At 46.2% G+C, this 17128-nt stretch overlaps 1 protein-coding gene across 1 annotated transcript in view; it reads right to left on the reverse strand.

Annotated features, from left to right (window-relative positions):
- RAI2 (retinoic acid induced 2) overlaps positions 1–17128 on the reverse strand; it is a 46443-nt gene that overhangs the window by 28320 nt on the left and 995 nt on the right. The window lies entirely within an intron of this gene.

The raw sequence follows: 17128 nt of genomic DNA on the forward strand, positions 1-17128 counted from the left end.
TCCTTTCTGATGGGAGTCGCTCCTATTCATATGACTGGTCTCATTAAGATCAGTGAGAACTGGAAAAAGCTGCAGGAGGGGGTTTGCATGTGTCTCCCGGCTGAGGCGTTCAGCTCTATTTTTCCTTGTGAAAAGGAAAACTAACCCTGTGCCACCAAAGCAATAAACGTAGTGGGATTACTGGTCAGCAACACGCCGGGTACCACTACTTCCAACTGTGCTATAGTTAGTAACTACTCATTGACAGTAATTGTTGCAAACAACTGCATTACCAGATAGAGGTGTTCATATTATGTATACACACACACACACATATATATAAAAATACCACTTTGTACAAATCCAAAGTATGTGAGGTTAAAGCTAATGGGCTAGCTTTGTTGAGCGTCTCAAAAATCAAATTAACTGCAATCAAATTCATGGCACAACTCAGGGCTCATTTCATTACTATCAGAAAATTCAATCTCTGAAATCTTACTATATTAAGCTAAAGCAATGATCTTTCTGTTAAAGTTTGTTCTTTTTTCATATTAAGGTGAGAAAAAGCTGGCGGGCCCGGGGAAGGTGGGGGTGGGGATTCCCGATGGATACTACTGAAAGCTTGGCAAACATTCAATCAATTACTCTTATATAAGGGAAAGAAAAAAAAAAAAAGCATCCTTTCAAACACATTCTAAAATACATTTTGCAGTATAAATTCTACCGCTTGCATCTATTTCTACATCATGCCTTTTCTTGCAAAGATTAACTGTATACACACATGCACACATATATGCATATAGATATTTAAATTCAAAATACAAATCCATTAGGGAGCTACTTAAATCTGCTCATTGCTGCAATAACTAATCATCTTATCACTGTGCCGTACTGTACGTGGGAGAGTCAGAAGTTCATCGCATTAAATGCAGGCAGTTTCCCTTTTTTAATGAAGCTGCCTTTTAGGTTTATTTTACAATAGGCACTCTTTAACCTTCCTGCAAGACCTAGATGCAGAATACTCACTGCAATTTCAGCCTCCTTTTTTATCCCTCCTCTTCAAGGTTCCCAGCTAGGTTTCTCTGCGGGAGTCAAGTGTGGTTTTAATAAGGCAGATGAGGCAGGGCTTCTCCACCGCTTTTGATAGAGGTGAGGTGGTCAGCTCTTTATTGACTTTCTGCAGTACTGCAGCTACGGACCGTACAGACAATCTTGCTTTATGAGCGTGCACCAGGCAGGAAATGGGCCTGGAAATTTCCAGCCGGCGGTGTGCGATGCGCTGTTTGAAAAGCTGCGCGATCTGCATATAAAGGAAATGAAGGAGAGCCTTTCTTGTTGTTGTTGTTGTTGTTGTTGCTGCTAACCCATGAGGCTGCAGCGGCTACACGTACCTCGCAATGCCTGCTCAGGAGCCATTTTAAGAATTAACGTGTCTCAGCAAAAGGAAGAAAAACAACGCCGGTTATTTTGTGCACGTGAGGGAGCGCTGCGTACCAAAGATCCTTTTATAAACACCCAGAAAAATCACATGGGAGGTAACTAGCCGCTAAGGGTTTTACTGGCCCTTTCTTATGTAAGCAGCCGCAGCACGTATACGCTGCATATACGGTGCACAGCTGCACCGACATACACACATCCTCATGAGGGGATGTGGAAAAAAGGAAGCAATCACAGGCTGGCATCATGTACTATTAAGGTTTTATTGATACCAGCACGGAGCAACTGCATCACTAATTAATGGATGCTCACAGGCTACACACATCCTTCCAATCAAGTGGCAATAAACCCAGGTAGTCTTCTTCACCCTCACACATATATTACTTCAGCTGTTTACCCTCGTCCTGGTTTTTTTTCGGTCTTCTGCACACAACCCCCTCCCCTTGCCACCCCACGCCTCCACCAGCAAGGTATATTCCAGCTTCCCTGTAAGGCGGAGTGAGCCACTCCGAGCCAGGTTTGTAACAGCAGGCAGGGTCCAAACTACGCAGGCAGGAGGTTTTGAACCCCACCCCACCCCTTTTACCCTCCCCCCCCCCCGGTTGTCTCCGCGTACGCACACACAAAAATAACTTTGCAAATCGGGCTTGCCATCTCTCTCTGCCTCTTCTTACTCCCTGCCCAAGGGGGATAATATCCTCCTGCCCCAGGGGAGCAGCAGTGACGGTGAGCGGAGCAAGGACGGCAGGAAGGATCGGACGCCTCGGTGACGGCAGCCCTACAAGAGCGAGAACAGACTTCTAGTTACGAGGAAAATGCCCCCCCCGCCACCCCGGGTACCCGCACCCGGGGGATGCTGACTGCGCTGTGGATGCAGACCCCAGCTCGCAGCCAGCTGCGGCAGCATCAGCCGCAGGACGGCTCTCGTCACGGACCGGCTGAGGAAGCCAAGTCCGGGTCCCACCTCCTGCTGAAGCACCGCACCCGAGTATCCGGGGCTGCACGGCATTTATCACCATTTCATGTCTTTCTGCTAATTGCAAAGCTCTTGGGGACTCTGAAAATAAAGCCATACACGCACACACGCAGGGGTTCAAAAATCTTACAGCTGTAGTGTTAGTATCAGTGCATATACCCTTAATGCGCGTAAGGTTTAACTGTACGCTTAAATTCTGCCGACTTCAGTGGGACGTACGGATTTGCTTAACCTTCATTATGCGCTTAAGTGCCTTTTCTCAGCAGATAGGCTTTCCTGCACAAGAACTTCCACACATACTAGCCATTTGCTTCATAGTTACCTGGATAGTATGTCTCGCCTTTCCAAGTACAGCACCGGGCTGCTTCCACTGCAGGGTATTATCTGTTACACGTCAACGGAAGAGCAGGTAGAAATTGGGGCAGGCTGGATTTTTAGTTAGCCACCTGAGAAACACGGACAACGATGGGCAGGTGATGTTGCTGCACACTGCAATGTTACCTGAGTGCTCCCGAATTTCTGCCTGCTAAATAAGCATCAGTGGACAGCTACAACATAGTCCTTAAAGGCAGGTGAGGAAAGGACAATAACCCATAGCACAGAAGCTTTTCATTCTGTGTTCTGCTTTTTATATTTAAAATGCAGCTATGGGGGAACAGGCATCCTGTGAAATAACAGATGTCAGACTCTCGCCGCACACACGCTGCTTTAATTCAGACAACCTTGCTGAATTGGGAAGCTAAATACAAGAGAAACATCCACCTCTCCTGAAAGCCTGTCTTAAGCAGACCTGGTCTTGCTGGCGTCTGGCTGATCTGTGCGTCCTCCCAGTTCCCCAAAGCATGTTCTTACAGCAGTTTGGCTTGTTTTTCCAAATCAGCTGCTGCTGACTTCATGAATCGCATGAATTTTCTTTGCTGATAGGAATTAGCGACTGCTTCACTTTAACCCTCTGACTTGGCAGAAGCTGGAGACTGGCCTGGACCTGCTGCCAGTATGCGCACTCGGTCTACTCCCAGTAGATAATAGATGCTCGGGGCTCCTGGAGCCATACATTGATTTCATCAAAATTACATGCAAGTTTCACTCTTTAAAGCACAACTTAAACAGTCAAACAACTAACGAGTTCTTTAATTCTTACGGTCTTTTTTTCCACACGTGTTTAAAACGCCGTAAGAGAAGAAACAGACTGGCATTGTCTTTCAGTCTTCTGCTGGTGGCAAAGCAGATTATTCCTATCATATTCTGCAGGGGTGCTGTCAAATGCTGTTCCAGGCTATGGGCCAAAACCTACCCCCAGTCCATGTGCTCAGTTCCCACTGGCACCAATGATATCTCCACCACGGACTGACAGTAGTAAATGGGCAGAGATGTGCTGGCTGCTCAAACAGCACGATCTATGTGCTGAATAATTCATTTTAAACTGTTGCACAGATGTCAAAATGTTATTGCTGATTTCTAGCCAGCAGAATGGGCGGTTCTTCTCCCGATAAGAGTGTGTCACTGCCTGCAACGCCAGAGAAGATCTGGGGGATGTCTCAGCAAGACAGCAAAGCCCATACATGGCATGCCTGAGAACGTACAATTAAAATGCTCGTTATAGGCCACCTTTCACTCTCCTTATTAGGATTCTCCTGGGGACACGCTCACCCATTGCCTCCAAAAAAATTTCAGAAAAGCAGGTTAAAGCATGCCACAGTTACATAGGTTTGAGCGTATGGTGTCCAACAATCACTTCAGCCCTTTGGATTTTCTGTAAAATCCCACGGAAAACCTCTAAGTACAAACAACTTAAGAGTCACGGCCATGTTTGGGTAACAAAATAAAGCCCAACAAACAAAAAAACCCCGCCTCTGTAAATGAGTATACGTAGATCTACCCTACATAGTTTGTCAGCCTGGCCATGGCAAGAGCCCCGTGGCAGAAGTCCAAGATCTCCCTCCCCTCCATAAGAAAGGAAGAGAAGAGGAGTTTTCCTGTGTTTCCCCTTTCGCTAAGCCTGGAGCATCCAATCTTTTCACCTGGGCTCAGCACCCAGATCATCCAGGAGCTACGTCACCCACCCAAGCCAGCCCGGTGGACTCAGCTGCTTATGGCCAGCAGCCACCTCCAGGAGTGAGGTGGGACTCCCACGTGCACGTGGGCTCGGGTGGTGTCACCAGGGATGGCCAAGCGTGACAGGAGAGATGGAAGAAAAATGGGAAAGATGCAAGAAAGCCAGAGGTTTAGAACTGAGATCAGAGACAGGGGATCTTTGACGCGAACCCAAAGGGTGAACGCACCCCGTGCCAGCCCAGGCGCATCTCTGTGAGGGATGTGTCAGCTAAAAAGTGCCATTTTCCATAATCGAAGACGGGCTTTTTCATGTCAGCTGGTCTGTGTGGAAACAGACCTAGGCTTAATGAGGTCTAATTTGTTTTAAATCCATAGGTTTCTTTTTAATAATTAACCGTCCCCATCGCTCAGCAAAGCCATTCCTTACCCCTGACTACTTGCTATTAGGAAGGAATTTACTGTGAAATACTGCTAAAAGGTGGAAAGCAAATGACATAATTCAAGTTTTAATTAAAAAAAATATATATCACGCAAAGCAAGAGCCGTAGAAGGAATCATAACCGAATAAGCAAAAAAAAAACCCCACCCCAACCCAATTCCCACTCTCCCCAACTACCCGCTTTACTCTTTTTATGCTATTTGAATTCTTGTAATTGGTTTCTCTTACTGGATGTCCCCGTGCCCAGATCATATGTAAGTTTTTCTCTCTGCGATTCCGAGAACCAGAGAACGTGTCGGCATCATTACCGTGAACATTACACACGCTCACACACGAGGGTCCAGGAACTACAATTAACACATTAAGAAATAATAACTGCCAAGGGAGCAACGAAAGATAAACAGCACGGAGCTGATGTAGCAAGAATCCTGCTTGGAAAAGGGGCTGTCTCTTGGGTAACGGGCAAGGGAGGGAAATCGAAGCGCCGTGCAGCGCTGCCCATTGAGCGAAGAAATCCCCCAAACCGGTTGAACAACTGTTTACACATTAATTTCTTGAAATTTAATTTCACTAAAAGTATCGTTGGCTTTAAACTAGATTTCAAAGGAGTCTGAAGGCTCCTGTTTACAAAGAAATCATAATTGTGTCCTGTTCGAAAGTTTAAACTTGATACGGTTTTTGCTATTTGAAAAACTGTCCTCAAGTGCTGTGGGCTTGCTGTTCTCGTGTTCTGATTGTTTAATAGAAGCCATAAATATTTATTCTTTTATATATATATATAATATGCATGTTAAAAAATATATTAAAAAAATAAGAGAGACTTTTTTATTCCTGCTTGTTGATAACCATTTTGATGATTGCCTTTTTTTTTGTTTTCCTTTTTTTGTTTAAATGAAATTGAAGGAACTAAATTGTTTTCAAAATTTTCCCACAGATTTCTGATGAAAAAAAAATCTTTAGATCCCAAAGTCTTTTAATAAAGCTTCCGGTCTGAAAATATTTCATGTGAGTAGCCCTGCAGAAGCTGCCTAACAAAAGCCTGCAAGAGCGCGGCCACCATTTGGATATATATTTCCACCACTGTAATAATAAGAAATCATGGACCACGCTGGTCCTTTTGGATACCAGTCTTGACTTTTGCTATTGCTTTCAGCTGGAACAGCCAAAGGCCATAATACTTTATCTTTCACTGAGATTAGAAGCTGAAAGAACACGACGGCACAGGCGACGCTTATGAATAGCATCTCTCCCACCACGCACAGCCACAAGAAACCCAACGAAAATATTGCCGTTATAACCTCTTTTCTACGTTCACGCATTTGCCTCTAGGGGAAAAAGGAGGCAGAAGAGGTGCAGACACAAGGACAGGACGAGCAGCCCTGCTCAAACCCCCCTTTTTGGGGAGGGGAGGGAAGGGCCAGTCCCTCTCAAGCCAGGGCGATGCCCATGGCCCATGTGGGGACTCGGGCGCAGGGTTTCTGTGACAGGCACCATCCCCCACGCTGCCCCCAAGCATCACCCATCAGTCAACTACAACATTTCAGCAAATCACATGGCACTTTGTAAAAACATAATTGTTTTTATTTTATAATTTTCCATGTTTTGTGTAGAGTGCTGCTGTGTTCAAGTGAAGTGAATAAAAGCATAAACAGTAAGCACCATCTGGAGAACATTCTTCCAGCACGCTGAGAAATAGCAGCCGCCTGTGCGCTACCTGCTATAAATAAATGTCATTAAAAAATGTCCAAAAAATTGTTTGCTCCTATTTGATGGAACTGCAGCCAGATAGAATTTTCCTTAACCCTGTCTCGGGGTACCTGCCATCTTCACAACAACAACAAAAAAATAGAGACGTGGATGTTTGTTTCTCATTCCTTTATGTTAATATGGGTATCACTAACAGAATATCAACCCTACACGTTATTCTAATAACAGCAACAGAGGTTGTGACTTAAGAGTAACACATGAACAAGACATTCAAAATCCAAATGCTTTTTAAACTGTATCACGTTCACAATATGGTGATATCCCTCAGCCTGCTAGCAAGAGAATGAGTAAAATTATTCTTGCTCTAAACTGACAGTGTATCAGTTTGGGGGGGGGGGAGAGAGAAAAAAAGTCGATAATTTCTTTTCAGTCTAGCACAAAGCCGCTCCGATCTCCCTTTCTGCTGACAAAATACAGACCAAGTTGGTTGTGGGGTTGCAATGAGGTTCTGTGAAGGGTCGGCGTTTGCTGTGTTTGTTTAATCACTGCAATTAGAGCTATGCAAATAATGGAATTGTTTGCTATGGTGGCCAGGCTGGAAAAAAAAACAATAAAAAGAAATGTTTGGGTTGTGCAATTTAAGAATCTTTTTTTCTTTTTTGGTAATATGAAAAAAAAAAAACAAACTGTTTTGTTTGTTCCAACTCAGAGGGCAGCGAAGCCTTGAAAGAATCCATTCAGTTTGAAATGAAAAATACATTTTCACACTGGAACAAAGCATTTGACATTTTTCCCTTCTCATTTTGTCAGACAAGTATGTTCAGCACCCAGAAAGGGACAAAAGCTTACTGCTTGCTGGGGGAGGGAGGAAGGAAAGGGTTTGACTAGCCTTTACCCAAACCTCAGGCACACGTCAGCCCTTGGGGCAGCGGCACTGCAGCTGTCACCACGGGCAGCCCTTGGCTTCCCCACCGTTGTGCCCACCAGCTTGGGCAGCCCAAGGGGGATCTTTTTCATGGAATCAATCACGGAATGGTTAGAGTTGGAAGGGACCTTGAAGATCATCGAGTTCCAACCCCCCTGCCATGGGCAGGGACACCTCCCACTAGACCAGGTTGCTCAAAGCCCCATCCAGCCTGGCCTTGAACTCTTCCAGGGATGGGCCATCCACAGCTTCCCTGGGCAACCTGTGCCACTGTCTCACTCGCCACCTTCCCAGTCTCCCCTGGAGCATGGGGCTGCCACGCTGCCTGCCGAAGCGTGCCGGGCAGGCATGGCTACGGGAACATCTAAGTAACCTCACTGGTACGGGCCGAAGCTAAATCCACAGCAATTAGACTGCAGAAGAAAAAAAGGGTTGGGGAAGACTCAGGGGACTCAGGGGAGATGTGACCCCGGTACCCTGGAGCACCGCAAGATGCATGCTCCTCTTGAGAGAGGGTTCAGCTGCCCGCACTGAAACGTCTTCCCTTCTCAATGCTTCAGGGAACACGTCAGCTGGGTTTCAGGTGGGAGGGAGGTGCATGCACACCTCAAGGAGAAGGCTGAAACTGCCCATGGACCTGAGGAACAGGGTACCCCTGAACTGAGCACACAGGTCTGGATGAAGCAACCGCCTTGAATCTTCCACAGCCAAAACAATTTACAATTGTCTATTAAAAAAACGAAGATGACCTGAAGTCAGAATGGTCCCTGGCATGGCGTGGCTCTTCCCAGGTCCACACAAGTTCGGGATGTGCTTTGTGGTACAGCACAGGGCCGAGATCAGCTGGAGACTGATACAGGAGACAGCCCGAATCCTCACTGATGAACCACAACCACCAGCGGGAAAAAAGACTTGAAGACATTTTGGGGGATGTGCGTGTGTGTCTTTTTTTAAGAAAAAAAAAAACAAAACCAAGCAACTTTGGATTATTAAATGTCATGAAGTGACAGGAACGAATTTGTCTTGTGAAACTGCATCCACAAAGACAGGCTCTGGGTCCCTTGAAGGAGAGCAGCGGTGATTCCTGAGGCACGGGGCGCATCGCTGGCCTAGCTCCCCATCATCATCTCAAGGCAAGAGTGCAAATGATAGACATGAATCAGATTTGGTCCTTCCCTCAAGCTACACTGCTTTCTCCAAAACCCAAAGTTGTGCCCCAAGTGCCTCCTCTAAAGCCTTGCTTTCAGCTGGGACCGGTCACCGTTCCCACTGGATGCAAAGGCATCATCCCCATTGCATTTTATTTTCTGCTCTCATAAGGACTTGGTGTGCCAGGAATTGTATGAATAAGGATGAGGGTACAGTCCATTCCCTGATGAAATCACCATCTCAAACCCAGCAAGGGCAGGAAATGATAACGTGGTTGTGGTTCGCATTAGCCGTATTTTTCTAATATAAATATTTTAGCTACTTTTATTTACAAAGTTCACTCACACTAGTTAAATGAGATACTGTGCAAAGGGACATTTAAGCTGTCTGGAAATGAAGACATCGGACTACTGATTTTGTTAGGATGATGATTTGCCTAGATGAATAAGGTTTTCCCCAACCAGGTGTGCAGGGAAGGCAGGTGGTGGGAAGGTGTCTGTCTGTCTGTGCATGCACACGTGTGTGTGTGTGGGGGGGGGGGGTGGTGGTGGGAGGGTTGTTCTTTGTTTTGTTTTTGCCTTTGGTCAAATTCAAACAATGTGCAGTAACAAGAAGTAAATGTCATTTTCCTCCCATCCATCTTAATTTGGCATCCATTTTAAAGCTTACCTTTGACCTTTTAAAATGTTAATACACTTAAGCAGATATAAAAACCACAAAGCTCCTGGAAAAATTAATCATACCCGTATCACGATGCTAGTCTAAAAATGTAACATCGGTTGTTTTCCTTTTTAATTTTAAGAAATGTTTGTCTGATGCAGCAGCACTAAATATGCCACAATTAGCTATTATTTCCTTTTCAAACAAATATCCACCTTAAATGTTATAGCAAAACCGTATCAGCATAACCAGCACAACCTACTATGAATTTGTTTTGTTGGGTAACTGCCTAGAACCACAGAAAAGGTCCCGAAAAGGACCTTGAGAAGCCGCCTAACCCATCCCTCTGCCTCGGGCAGGACCAGCTGTATCTAAACCATTCCTGACAGGATACCTTATTTAGTCTTCCTCAAAGTAGCAGCCTTAAATAAAACCGGGAAAAAAATGCACAAATCAAAATATGTAATATAAATATGAAAAAAAATCATATATATGTGCGCTATGTATACAGATATGAAAATATAAAGAGACAACACTGACCTAAATGATAACCCTCCCACCTCTGACCACTTCAAACCCTTTAACCAAAGGGTTCAAAACAGGAAACTCTAATAAAAACACCTCCTTCCTTTTTAGAAATAAAAGGCTGCTAGCTTGAGAACTTCAGCTCCTTGGAAATGCAGTGGCACCTTTTCTCTACAAGAGCAGTTTCAGAAGCACCAGTTCCCAAAATATTTGGGCCTTCATGCTTCAAAGCAAAGAGCTCTTCAGTTCCACTAGAAAGCAAGTAGGAAGTCAGACCGTAGACCAACCTCTTCAGTAACCAAAGCAAATCTAAGACGTCTGGAGACCGTTTGTGATCAATGGCATCCATCTATTCTTTTGACTTAACCATTTCAAGTGGGAGGCTGTACGAGGTCTCTCCGGGACGGTCACCGCACAGCTCTGCAGTTACATGCTATGAATGTGGGGATCCATGGCACACAGCCATACGCTGCTTTCACCTCTTTTTCTGTAATACCTGATGGCATCCAGGGCCAGTCCCAACAATTTAATAACCTTCTTTAGAAAACAGAAAGCTATGGTGACAGCTAGAATGCATCCTAAAAGACAAGTGAGGGCTTCATGGCTACACACGTATGGGGAGGACCTACAGCTTCTACCTGAGCATCCCCCCCCCCCCGGCCCCAAAAAAAAAAAAAAAAAATCACCCAAAGACCTAAATGGAAAACCCAAACCAAAGGCAGATGCATTCCTTCAACGAGTCAGAAAACAGAATTTCTTGCAACTGCTTTCTTCCACCTACCAACATTACTTCGGTGCCAGCACAGCTGGAGCGTGGCCAAGCAGTCTTCTGCAAAACGAGCACCTGAGTAGGTACAACGGTGGGGGGAGATGTGAGATACCGAGCTTGGCACCACAAGCCCCAAGACAGAACAAGACCCTTTCACGTATCCTGCACGCACAATACAGAAGAGCCGTAACACAAAGCCCAGTTTCTTCCATCGTGGAAGCCTCGTGAATCCACCCTAACCATACAGAAGTCCTCCTATAGTGAAACAGGTAACTGTCCACACCCTAGAGACCATGCTGAATTAACAGCATGTCACGGCTACAACGAGCAAGGCTCTTCTGTGCGTTCCTTCTTCTAGGATACACTTGTGCAAGTATGCTTGTGTGCATCTGCCTCTGCCTATATATATATATATATACACACACACAGCGCCTATGTATATATACACACAAACACAAGTGCAGGGCAAGTGTAAGGTCCAGCACCTGGGGGGGAATAACCCCATACACCAGTACAGGTTAGGGCTTGACCTGCTGGAAAGCAGCTCTGCAGAGAGGAACCAGGGAGTCCTGATGGACAACAAGTTGACCACAAGGCAGCAATGTGCCCTTGTGGCTAAGGCCAATGGTCTCCTGGGCTGCATTACAATGAACATGGCCAGCAGCTCAAGGGGAGTCATCCTGCCCCTCTATTCTGGCCTGGTGAGGTCACATCTGGAGTACTGTGTCTAGTTCTGGGCTCCCCAGTTCAAGAAAGACAGGGAACTACTGGAGAGAATCCAACCAAGTGCTACAAAGATTATCAGGGGAACAGAGCATCTCTCATGAGGAAGGGCTGAGAGACCTGGGTCTGTTTAGCCTGGAGATGAGAAGACTGAGAGGACATCTCATCAATGTTTATAAATATCTAAAGGGTGGCTGTCAAGAGGATGGGGCCAGACTCTTTTCAGTGGTGCCCAGCAACAGGACAAGGGGCAACGGGCACAAGCTGGAACACAGGAAGTTCCATCTCAACATGAGGAAAAACTTCTTTACTTTGAGGGTGGCAGAGCACTGGAACAGGCTGCCCAGAGAGGTTGCGGAGTCTCCTTCTCTGCAGATACTCAAAATTTGTCTGGACGCGTTCCTGTCCAACCTGCTGTAGGTGAACCTGCTTTGGCAGAGGGGTTGGACTAGATGACCTCGAAGGTCTCTTCCAACCCCCACCATTCTGTGATTTATTTACATCTACACACTATACGCTCTCTCCAGAAAAGAGTATCCTGTGCCAAAGGGACCCTTTGCTGTCACATCAGGAGACCTCCAGGGCTGCAGACCCATGCTTCCACTGACCTTCTGGGTGGAGACCTCTGATCCAACTGCTTTGGCATGGAGCTTGGGGAAAACTCTCCCCAGGGGCCAGGCATCCCACAGCCGTTCAGAAGCGTTCAGCCACGGGAGGCCTGACTCGGCACAGCACAGCAGTCCTCTTCCTCCACCTTTCTGCAGGGCAAAGAGCTCTCTGGCTGAGAGCTGCCTCCTGATCCCAGCCCCGTCACCAGGGCTGGAGATGAGGGCAGCTATTATTCTGATGCCTGACTGCTTGGTTAGGAAAATCCTGATTAAAAACCAACGTGCTGCCCTTCCTGCTTGCTTTGCAGTGGCCTTATGTGGATCCAGCTCTACAGCAAGCAATCCATCACCAACAACCAGAAAGATATGTACCACACACACACAAAAATACTTCACACTTTGTTTTCCACGTCTTCCAGTCTCATTGCCCTTCTGCATCATCTAGTTCAATGCTTTTCAATATCTTTTCTCTAACCAAAGGACCACCTAATTGTTTTTTAAGCCAAGGACCATTTCGTGCAGTACCGTCAGGTAAACTTTCAAAGGCAACCAAATTTTTTAAAAAATAAATACAATAAACACGCATTTCTCACTTTGCCATTCCTGATCCTCTATTTTGGCTTTTCTGCTTGCATGCAACAGAATGCACATGCGCCATTGTCATACTGTTTGTGACTGTGTTATTCACCATCTTCTGATATGCATGGACTACTAGTAAAGTAACAGTCCTCTAGCTAATTAGTTGATTCACTAAGCACAGATGAATAACTGATGAGCTACAAAAAGTTGCTATTGTCTGAGTCAGTCACCAAGTAACTAACTTGGCCCTTCAACCAGGGAGGAGTTTTCTTCTCTGAAAGGTGACAAGTAGCTCTGTAATGACTTCTATTATTTTCTCAATAAACTCAGAGAAAATGGGACATTGCAGCTACAAAAACACAGAAGGAGAAATTAGCTGCTACTGTCATTAAGGATTCAGAGGCTGAAAAAGAACAGTTGGTGCAATGCAGCTGGAGAGGCTTTTTGGAGTAAAGTGATTATTCTCTGGCCATTAACGAATTATTTTTTGCTGGAATGCAAGACCTGCACTTCTCCAAATAACCTGGATTTGCCACGAGGACCACACTGTCTGCTGGAGCCGTTGTCCTCTTGGTCCTCCCAGTGGCCACCGCACTTCTCCCACCTCTTTGTTTCCATGCCACAATAAAAGCAGAGAAATAATTAAAAGGTTGAAGCACATGCAGACACCGGAGGGGAGACTGCTCTTCTAAAGTAGCCTGACCAACTGAATTTGGAGCTACAGGCTAGGATGTTCAGGGGGGCGCCTGCCCTCAGCAGCCCCACCAAAGCTCAGTGAGGTGTCCCAGTGAACTTCCTTCGCCTCCCTTGCCCGTCAGAGCTCACCCCCAATCACCGACTCAAAGTTAAGAAGATAATAAGACATTTATGGATGTGGTCAGTCCTGGGGCTTGTTCTGAGATCTTTGCGCCTGCCACAGGGGAGGTGGAGGGGGAAGCCAAACCCAAGCCCACCTTGCTCTTCAAGCCAACGGCAGCCGCCTTTCCTCTGCTATAGTGGCTGCTCTCGAGCCACTTTAAGGGTAATGCAAGCAATACAGGGACCTGGAAGCCACTAAGCTGAAGGACACTTTTTTTCTAAGGAAGGTGAAAGGCACAGGAGACCTGTCCCAGGCTCTTGGGTTAATTCTTGAGAACATTTAGCCCCGCATCTGATGCCATGAAGAAGTATTTCCAAACGACTACATACCCTATTAACTAGCAAAAATAAAAGTGTACTGGAAACAGGTCCAGCTCAAGAGGGTCCAGTCACTCGCACCCAAAGACAGGACTTGAGTGTGGAGCAGCAGCTGCCACAGAGGTCCCCCAGGACACCCGGCCACCCACGGGACTGGCAAAATCCCACAGACTCACCCACCCACGTTACAGCACTGCTCTGCACGTTAAAGGATAGCGTGGATAGACCTGTTTGGGGAAAAAAAAAAAAAACAACAACAAAAAAAAAAAAAAAAAAAACCAAAAAACAACAAAAGAGAAAGCCAGCTCTAACAAGCAACATTAAATCATTCAGCAGAGCAGCTCCTCCACAGAGTGGCTTATTTACGGAGTTGCTCGGTGCCCCGGGAAGGACGGGCAATATTGCAAACCCAGGAATGGAAATTCCCGAGGAGAACCGAGACAGGTTAATAATGATCCGTCACAGCCTAGGACCTCTCGTACAGCCATCGCCTTTCTGAAATCTGGAGTCCGCTGGGAGAATTTAGGCCTAGGGCTTTGAACAAAAAATATGGAAAACTTTTTCTTCCTGAAGACAGTCTGTGAAACCCAAGCAACGCTGAAAAGGGTTTTACTGTATTGTTATTCTGTAGATGCCGATTCTGGAGGCGTGACCCAGCGCCGCCTCATCTCAAAACAAAGCCGTTCGTGGCTAGCACCACAGATCGCCAACCGACTCCTTCTGCTCAAAATAAAATAATAATAATATTAAAAAAAAAAAGCCAGTACCCCCATAAATCATTCATCCATCCCAGTTTCATAACGAGAATATTTGTCAGCTCCCATTTTGCTTCCCTTTCTCCGGCTGCCTGCTCTACAAAGCCACCATTTCAGCTGCCGGTGCACACAGACCGGCGGGCGCGCTGTGCCGCGACGCCTCCTGCATCCCCATCCTCCTGCCTGCGGAGAGGACGGCCACCCCTCTCCCCCAAACCCTCGCCCATAACGCCAGAGACTTTTCAGGAGATTTTTTTTTTTTTTAATATATATATATATTTATCAGGAGCGCTGGGGCACCCATCAGACGTACTCCGCTCCTGTAACAATCACGTGATTTATGTAAAAGTAATTGGGGTTAAACTATCTGCCACATCAAACTCCTCACATTTGGCCCCATCTCTAGGACCTAGAAACATCTGAAATAAATAAAGCCATGTGTCATTTAACAGGGTCTGGGCTTAATTAGGATCATTCTGGATTTTATGGGAGAAATCTTGTACTGCCAGCTTTATGTGGCTGGTCCATCACTTGCAAGGTTACCTGCTTTTTTTTTTTTCCTGTAGTACCTACATCAAAATATTTCTATTTCCACACAGCTTTTCTTTTTTTTTTTTTTTCTTTTTTTTTCTTTTTTTAATCCTCCAACCAGGCGGATGACAACCACTCCTTATCTTTGGCTGTCTTCCATGCTAAAATAAGAATGCCGTTGTTACGCCGAGGGAGCTGCACCCTTCCACCTCCGTTCCCTCCTGACGCGCACACAGCTGGCTGCGCAGGAACGCCCGAGGTGCCATTTTCTGGCCTTTTTTTTTTTTTTTTTTTTTCCTGTGATGCTGTAGCAATTTACCCTCTAGCTACGATTTGTGTTTCTAAATCGCACCGGGCCTTTCTCGCGCCACGGGTTTGACAAACCTCAAGTGACAGACGCTCTCTGTCCTGAAGAGCTGGTGACACTCAGCCCATCCTCGCCGCCACCGCTCCCCTGCTTTGACGTAGGCTGGCCGACGCGAGGGCGAGCGCGCAGCCAAACCCCGCTCCAGCCATGCCGGGCGATTCAATTAGCAGCAGGGAATGACTGGATTAGAAGAGGGACGGGATTACAAGAGACTGATGAATCGTTGCGAGGCTGCGACGTCTGTGTCATTGGCTCCGGCAGCAGCGTCTGAATGTCAAACCGCATCCCCTCGGAGCGGCGAGGTGCCACCTACCGCGGGCTGCAGACTGCCGGGCGCAAGGCGGTAAAGGGGTCTGAGTGAGGGTCTCAACCCACAGCTCGATACAGGCAAGCCCGTGGCGGAGAAGAAGAGGAGAGCAAGAGGCAGGGAAACATCAAGTGATTTGCCCAAAGCTGCACTAGCAATTTGTGGCAGAAGCAGAAACGGGAGCCAGATTTTCTTTAAAATTTAAAAAAAAAAAAAAAAAAAAAAAAAAAGAGAGAGTTCCTCGCACAGAGAGATGAACCAGCCGCCTTTGTTACATGCAAAGGCGTTTTTATTTTTTTTCCCCCGGAATTCACACCGCTGCAGGCTCTGCACATCGAATGCTGCAGCTTCCTAAAGTTGTAGCGTGTTCCGCGCGACCTGCTCATCGCAAGCGTCACGCCTGCTACATGGCGTCCTGGCTCCCTCCTCCAGCCCACGCTTGCAACGCAGCCCGCGCGCCTTGCAAAACCTTAGCACGCGCATTTCAGGGTAGGAAGCGATCAGGACGCTGCAAAACCCATCACCGGGGTGATTCCCGGTCTGACCTGTACAGCTCTGGCTGCTGGAGCACCTCCAGAATTTAATGTACACACGGAAACTCAGCATCACTCTTGGGTTAATTGGAGCGGTTATAGAATCATGGAATGGTTTAGGTTGGAAGTGATCTTGAAGATCATTGAGTTCCAACCTCCCTTATCCCGTCTTCAAATTTGGCTTCAATCACCTCTCAAGGTGAAAGAGATTTCAGTGCCTCCATGAGGGTCCCACTGGAGCTTCTCACAGAAATGCTACAAAATTCATCAGAGACACCAAGGACAAAATAGTGAGAATGCGTTAATTGAACTGGCTGCTCTAGCAGGGCTGTGCAGGAAAACGTGCAGGCTACCAGCAGCCTCCCGGACTAGTTACTGTAGTTACATCTGATTAACCACGGCCACTCACAGGGACATGACAAGGAAGGAAAGGCTCTTACAAATTTACATATTAAAAAAAAAAAATAGAGAAGTGCACTGATTTTCCATCCTATACTAGTGTTATGCCCGAAACGCTCCGATCAGCAGCATATTTGTGAGGAAATCTTTACTTTAAACGTTAAGCCAATTTGCCAGTGATAAATGACATGAAAGGTTACTTAGAAAAACTAAGAGTATCCCCTCATCAAGTTTAAATGGAAAATACTGGAAGAATTCATGGGGAGCCACATACTCTTTCCTCTTTAACAACGCACCCCCATTACACAATATATATATATATTTTTGAATTCTGTATTTTAAGCGTTATTTTTAAAAGAAAAAGACTTCCCATGGAGAACTAACATCAACACCGGCGACTAAACCACAGCCAAACCCATCTCTTAAAAAAAAAAAAAATAAAATAAAAGAAGAGGGAAAAACCCGAGGCAAAGCGAACGACTGCCTTCCAAGTCCTGCACCGGGCGCCTGCACCCCCCCCGCAGGACCC

Source organism: Vanellus vanellus, assembly GCF_965231255.1.
Source record: "Vanellus vanellus genome assembly, chromosome: 1".
Classification (NCBI taxonomy): Eukaryota; Metazoa; Chordata; class Aves; order Charadriiformes; family Charadriidae; genus Vanellus; species Vanellus vanellus.